Below are 6,555 nucleotides of genomic sequence, written 5' to 3'. Positions count from 1 at the left end.
ACTTCTTGAAGAGATATGGCTCATCCCAAATAAAATATTTAGCATCATTGATGAGTTTTCTTCTTTGATGTTTGTTGATTCCAGGAGGCAAGTCACCAGTTGCCTTAAAATTGGCAATATCTGCAAACCAGGGTGCCTTGTGAACCAACATTAACTGCTCATCTGGAAAGAACTCATTTACACTTGTATCATGTGTACCACTTTTCTCACAAGGGATCCTGGATAAATGATCTGCTGCCTTGTTCTCCATACCTTTTTTGTCTCTAATCTCAATATTGAATTCCTACAACAATAAGATCCATCTTATCAGTCTTGGTTTTGATTCCTATTTGGCAAATAGATATTTAAGTGTTGTGTGATCGGTGAAAACAATCACTTTAGAGCCAATGAGGTATGATCTAAATTTGTCAAATGCAAAAACTATTGCCAACAACTCCTTTTCAGTAGTGGTATAATTTCATTGAGTGTCATTGAGGACCTTGCTGGCATAGTATATGACATGCACCAAATTATCTTTCCTCTGTCCTAACACTGCCCCAACTGCGAAATCAAATGCATCATACATCAGTTCGAATGGCAAGTTCCAATCAGGTGGGGTGTTGATAGGAGCTGAGGACAGCTTCTTTTTCAAGTTTTTGAATGCTAGCATGCACTTCTCATCAAAGATAAATGGTGTATCAGACACAAGGAGATTGCTTAAAAGCTTGGCTATCTTTGAAAAATCTTTAATAAATCTTCTGTAGAAGCCAGCATGCCCTAAAAAGCTCCTAATTGCCTTGACATCACTCGGTGGAGGTGATTTTTAAATTAGTTCCACCTTAGCTCTGTCTACCTCAATGCCTTGGTTAGAAACTTTATGGCCAAGGACTATTCCGTCTGTCACCATAAAGTGGCATTTTTCCCAATTCAAGACCATATTGGTCTCTTGACATCTTTTTAATACCAAGGCAAGATGATTTAGACAATTAGGAAAGGAATCTCCGAATACTGAAAAGTCATCCATAAAGACTTCAATGAACTTCTCTATCATATCTGAGAAGATAGAAAGCATGCAGCGTTGAAAAATTGGAGGTGCATTACATAGCCCAAATGGCATGCGCCTGTAGGCAAACACCCCATATGGGTAAGTAAATGATGTTTTCTCCTGGTCTCTTGGATCAACCACTATTTGGTTATATCCTAAATAACCATCTAGAAAACAATAATATGCATGTCCTGCAAGTCTTTCCAGCATCTAGTCCATGAAGGGAAGTGGGAAGTGATCCTTTCTTGTGGCTTTATTGAGTTTTCTATAATCAATACACATCCTCCATCCTGTGATGGTTCTTGTAGGGATTATCATTGGGTACTACAATGATTCCTCCTTTCTTGGGGACCACTTGGACGGGGCTGACCCATGGGCTATCCGAAATTGGGTAGATTACTCCTCCCTGCCACAGCTTCTTGACTTCTTTCTGTACCACTTCCTTCATGTCTGGATTCAGCCTCTTTTGGGGTTGAATGGAAGGTTTGGCATCATCTTCCAATAGTATCTTATGCATGTATATGGCCGAACTGATTCCCTTCAAGTTAGCAAGTGTCCATCTAATGGCATCCTTATGGTTTTGCAATACTTGGAGTAATTCCTCCTCTTGTTCTTGGTTGAGGGCTGAGTTTATGATCATTGGATAGCTTTCATTCTCTCCTAAATATGCATACATGAGAGTGGGCGGCAGTGCCTTTAGTTCAAGTTTGGGTGCTTCTTTTCTTTTATCCTTCTCCTCTAGTGTGCCCTGAACATGAACTTCAGCTGTCGCAGCCTCTTCGCTTGATGCTGATTGCTCTTCTTCTGTTAAACCCTCAAGTTCTTCCTCTTCAAAAGTCTCTTGCACTACAGCCTCCACTGAATCCAATCTCATACATTCTCCCAATGAGTCTTGTGGGTAACTCATGGCCTTGAACACATTGAATATCATTTTCTCCTCATGTAGTCTAAAGACAAGTTCACCCTTTTGGACATCAGTGATGGCTCCGGCAGTGGCTAAGAATGGCCTTCCTAAGATGATAGAGGTCTTGGCTCCTTCCTCCATATCTAACATTACAAAGTCTGCTGGAAAGATAAAGTCTCCTACCTTCACCAACAAGTCTTCTACTATTCCGTGAGGGAACTTGAATGATTGATCTGCCAGTTGCAGGGCCATTCTTGTTGGCTTGGCCTCCTCAATATTCATTTTCCTCATCATTGCTAAGGACATCAGATTTATGCTAGCTCCTAAATCACATAAAGCCTTTTCCACTGTGACTTCCCCTATGATACAAGGAATTTGGAAGCTCCCAGGATACTTCAATTTCTGGGGTAATTTGTGTTGGATGATGGCACTACATTCTTCAGTTAGTACCACAGTCTCATTGTTCTTCCAGCTTCTCTTCTTGGTCATCAACTCCTTCAAGAACTTGGCATAGAGTGGCATTTGCTCTATTGCTTCAGCAAAGGGTATGTTAATCTGTAATTTCTTTAAGATTTCTACGAATCTTGAGAATTGGCTATCCTTTCCCTTCTTCTTCAATTGCTGAGGGTATAGGGCTTTTGGAAAGTATGGCTTCAACACTTCCCCTTCTTGATGTGAATTGGGAGTGGAAACTTGAACTTCATCTTGTCCCTTTTCCTTTTCATCCTAGTTCTTCTCTTGTGGTTTCTTGGAGGTTTCCTTCAATTCCTTCCCACTTCTGAGGATGATAGCCTGACACTCCTCCCTTGGGGTTGAATTAGTGTTGCTGCGAATGTTGTGGCTAGGGACTTTCTTGAATAAGTAGCCAATTTGTGTTTCAAGTTTCTTGATGGCAGCATCTTGATTCTGTATATTGGATCGCACTTCTTCCCGAAATGCTTTACTGTCTTGAACTTCCTTGCATATACCTTCAAGTAGAGTCTCAAATCTGGAGAGTCTATCTTCAGGTGGTGATGGTGGATTGAGGTTAGGATGTTGAGAGTGGTCATGTTGGTTTTGATATGGATGTTGAGAAGGGTGGTTATGTGGGTGTTGGTATGGTCTCTGTGTTGAGTGTTGGTAGGTTGCATTATTGTTGGGATTGTGGTTGTGGCGTCTCTGATCTTGGCCTTGGTCTTGTTGATTTCCCCATCCAAAATTAAGCTGATTCTTCCAACCAGAATTATAAGTTTTGGAGTATGGATCATGGGTCTGCCTGGGTGAGTTCCCAACATAGCTGGCTTGTTCCCAGTCACCTTCTTCTCCTGTATTCACTCCTTCTTGAGCTGGTGATGAAGTGGTGATTGCTGCAACTTGGTTCTCTTCCATCTTCTTGGTAAGATCAGCTAACTGCTTGGCGATTATCTTGTTTTGAGCTAGCAGTGCATCCATATGGTTCAGCTTCATCACTCCTCGAGTGTTGCTCCTTTCAGAAGCATAGAAGTAGTCATTCTCAGCTATAGTCTCAATGACATCTATGGCTTCTTCAATGGTCTACGGCCTTCTTTGATTCGTAAGAAAAACCTTCATAGAAATTGTGCAGTTGAACCCATTCGTTGAACATGTCTGGTGGGCACCTTCTTGTTAAGTCTTTAAACCTCTCCCATGCCTCATAGAGAGTTTCACCATCTTGTTGCCTGAAGGTTTGTACCTCAACTCTCAACCTGTTGATTCTTTGAGGAGGGTAGAATCTCGCCAAGAATTTGTTCACCACATCTTCCCAATTTGTTAAACTCTCCTTCGGAAAAGATTCCAACCATTCAGATGCTTTGTCCGTGAGTGAAAAGTGAAAAAAAAAAGCAGTTTATAGGCATCAGGATGAACACCATTAAACTTCACAGTGTCATATATTCTTAGGAAGGTGGTTAGATGTTGATTGGGGTCTTCTTGGGCACTTCCTCTGAAAGAACAGTTGTTCTGAACAAGGGTGATGAGATGGGGTTTTAATTCAAAGTTATTGGCATGTATGGCTGGCTTTTAGATGCTACTTCCGCAATTTCCTGGGTTTGGATTGATGTTTGAGCCTAGAACCCTTCTTTCTGGCCCAGCATGATTCCTAAGGCCTTCTCTAGCATGGTTGTGAGCTTTTCCTTCATGGTTGTTTTCCATGTTCTCCTCCATGTTTGTTTCAAAGTACTCCTCCTCTTTCTCAGCACCAATAACTCTTTTCCCTCTTGCTTCCCTCCTTTTTTCTAAGGAAGGTCCTCTCAGGTTCATAATCAAAGGAAGTTGAAGCTCCGCTTCTTCTCCCTGTCATACAACTAACAAAGCACACAGCAAGAAAGAAAATGAAGAAATTATTATTGTTAGAGTGGCTGTTAGTGTGAGTGGTGCAAATTATCAAATAGTTAGTGGATTAGTGAACGAAATTGTAAATAACAACAAAGAAAAACAAAAACAAAGAGGGGAGATGGGGGAAGGAAAGAAAATAAACTGAAGGTAAATGACTAGATAAAATAAACAAGCAAAAGAAAAGTGCTCAATATAGTGATCTTCCAACTTAATCATTGTTGATACAAAATTAATCCCCGGAAACGGCACCATAAACATGATGCACGGAAACTTGTCTCTCAACAAATCTCCCTCGGCAAGTATACCGAATTGTCATCAAGTAAAAACTGACAATAGAGTGAGGTCGAATCCCACAGGGATTGATTGGTCAAGCAACTTTAATTGGAGGAATGTTCTAGTTGAGCTAAGCAGAAGTTGAGTTGATAATTACAGAAAATTAAATGGCGGGAAAGTAAATTGCAGAAAGTAAATTGCAGAATCTTAAATGGGGATTTAGGGAGATGAAAATAAAAGTAAATGGCAGAATGTAAAGATAATGGGTAAGATCAGAAATGGGGTATTCATTGTGCTTAGGAGATGTTGCATTCTCCAAATCAAGTTCATTCTAATCTCTTCCTCAATCAATGCATTCATTGATCTCCTTGGCAATTTTAGGTGATTGAATCCCAATTCCTTGGCAACCCAATCTCTCTAAACTTGAACAATTGCCCAATTCCTTGATTTAATTACTCATGGGAAGAGATGATGTATGGTCACTGATTATACCACATGTATTTCCAAATCAAAGTGTTGGGAGGATTATATGTCACTGTATCCGTTCAAACCCCAATTCGGTCCAACATGAGAAAGCATTTCTAGCATGATCTCTTCATCCATTTTCCAAGGCTCAGAGGAGATCCAATTATGGAGAGTTTCTTTTCCAAGACAACTCAATTGATTTAAGATCGAAAGCATTCTAGTAAATTAAGAGAAAAGAAAGAAGAAGAAGAATGAAAACTATAATTGATCCATCAAATTACAACAGAGCTCCCTAACCCAATGAAAAGGGGTTTAGTTATTCATAGCTCTGGAAATGGAAGATGATAGTGAAGAATATATTCTAAGTAAACTAGAAATTACAGGAAAAGTAAATATACAGAGTGTAGTTCTCCAAAATGCCAAGCTTCATTCTAGTTCAAAACTACTCTTATATATACTACGCTCCTTGATCTTCTAGTCAGCTCTTCAAGTCTTGGATATGGGCCTTTGATCTTGAGTTGAAGCAGTTACAATCTTCAGTTGGCTCAGCTTTGCTTGTAGAAAACGTGTGAGTCAGGCATGGGTGGATGTTAGTTAGGACGTTAGTGGTATTAACGTTAAGTGAAAATGTGGGTTCGAGAATGTTAGTGATGATAACCTTTTTCACTAATGCTCCAAACCAAATTGATCCACGTTAACTTCAACATTAGTGGCACTAACGTGACCACAAACGTTGCCTCTTAGTCCTTCGCAAACGTTATTGGCATTCACCTTTACCAATAACGTTGTCTCTTAGTCCTTCGCAAACATTATTGGCATTCACCTTTACCAATAACGTTGCTCTTTGCTTCTTTTTCCCACGTTAGTGATCCACGTTAGTGTAACTAACGTGGCCCTTAACGTGGGCATGCCCAAGCTTCGAGGGCGTTAGTGACACTCACCTTTGTCACTAATGCTTCAAACGCCCCTTCTTCCCACGTTAGTGCCTCACGTTAATTGCATTAACGTAACCACTAACGTGGTGGTGATTGCCATCTCCAATGTTAGTGACAAAGGTGAGTGTAACTAACGTTGGCCTATCATTCCTTTCTCCACGTTACCCTTCACGTTAGTGGTCTTAACGTGACCACTAATGTGGGCAATATTGGCTTAGTCCAACGTTAGTGACAAAGGTGAGTGTCACTAATGTTGGCGATTGCTTTCTCCTCCCACGTTAGAGTTCACGTTAATTGGATTAACGTGACTCTTAACGTGACTAGGTGTGCCCTTTTGGAACGTTAGTGGTATTCACTTTTACCACTAACATTGGAGCTCCCCTTTTCCTCGACGTTAGCTACCACGTTAATGAAATTAACGTGGCAACTAACGTTGGCTATGATGGCTTCGAAGGTATTATTGGCGGTCACTTTTTCCATTAAAGCTGCAAGCTTTTTCCCATTCCACGTTAGTGGTCACGTTAATTAGATTAACGTGGCTGTTAACGTGGCTCTTCCTTGCTTCCTTTGTCCTGAAATCAAGCAAATAAAGTGCATCAAAGCTCTGTTCCAAGTCATGAGAT

The 6,555-nt window shown here is 40.6% G+C and overlaps 1 non-coding gene across 1 annotated transcript; it reads left to right on the top strand.

Annotated features, from left to right (window-relative positions):
- The first annotated feature begins 3,529 nt into the window (after window positions 1-3,529).
- Window positions 3,530-3,633, top strand: LOC127748259 (small nucleolar RNA R71). Its single transcript, XR_008010201.1, has one exon. It is a non-coding gene; the product is annotated as a small nucleolar RNA R71 (small nucleolar RNA).
- Window positions 3,634-6,555: the final 2,922 nt, after the last annotated feature.

The sequence above is a fragment of the Arachis duranensis genome, chromosome 5 (assembly GCF_000817695.3).
Source record: "Arachis duranensis cultivar V14167 chromosome 5, aradu.V14167.gnm2.J7QH, whole genome shotgun sequence".
Classification (NCBI taxonomy): domain Eukaryota; kingdom Viridiplantae; phylum Streptophyta; class Magnoliopsida; order Fabales; family Fabaceae; genus Arachis; species Arachis duranensis.
This window is presented reverse-complemented; position numbering and strand designations above follow the sequence as displayed.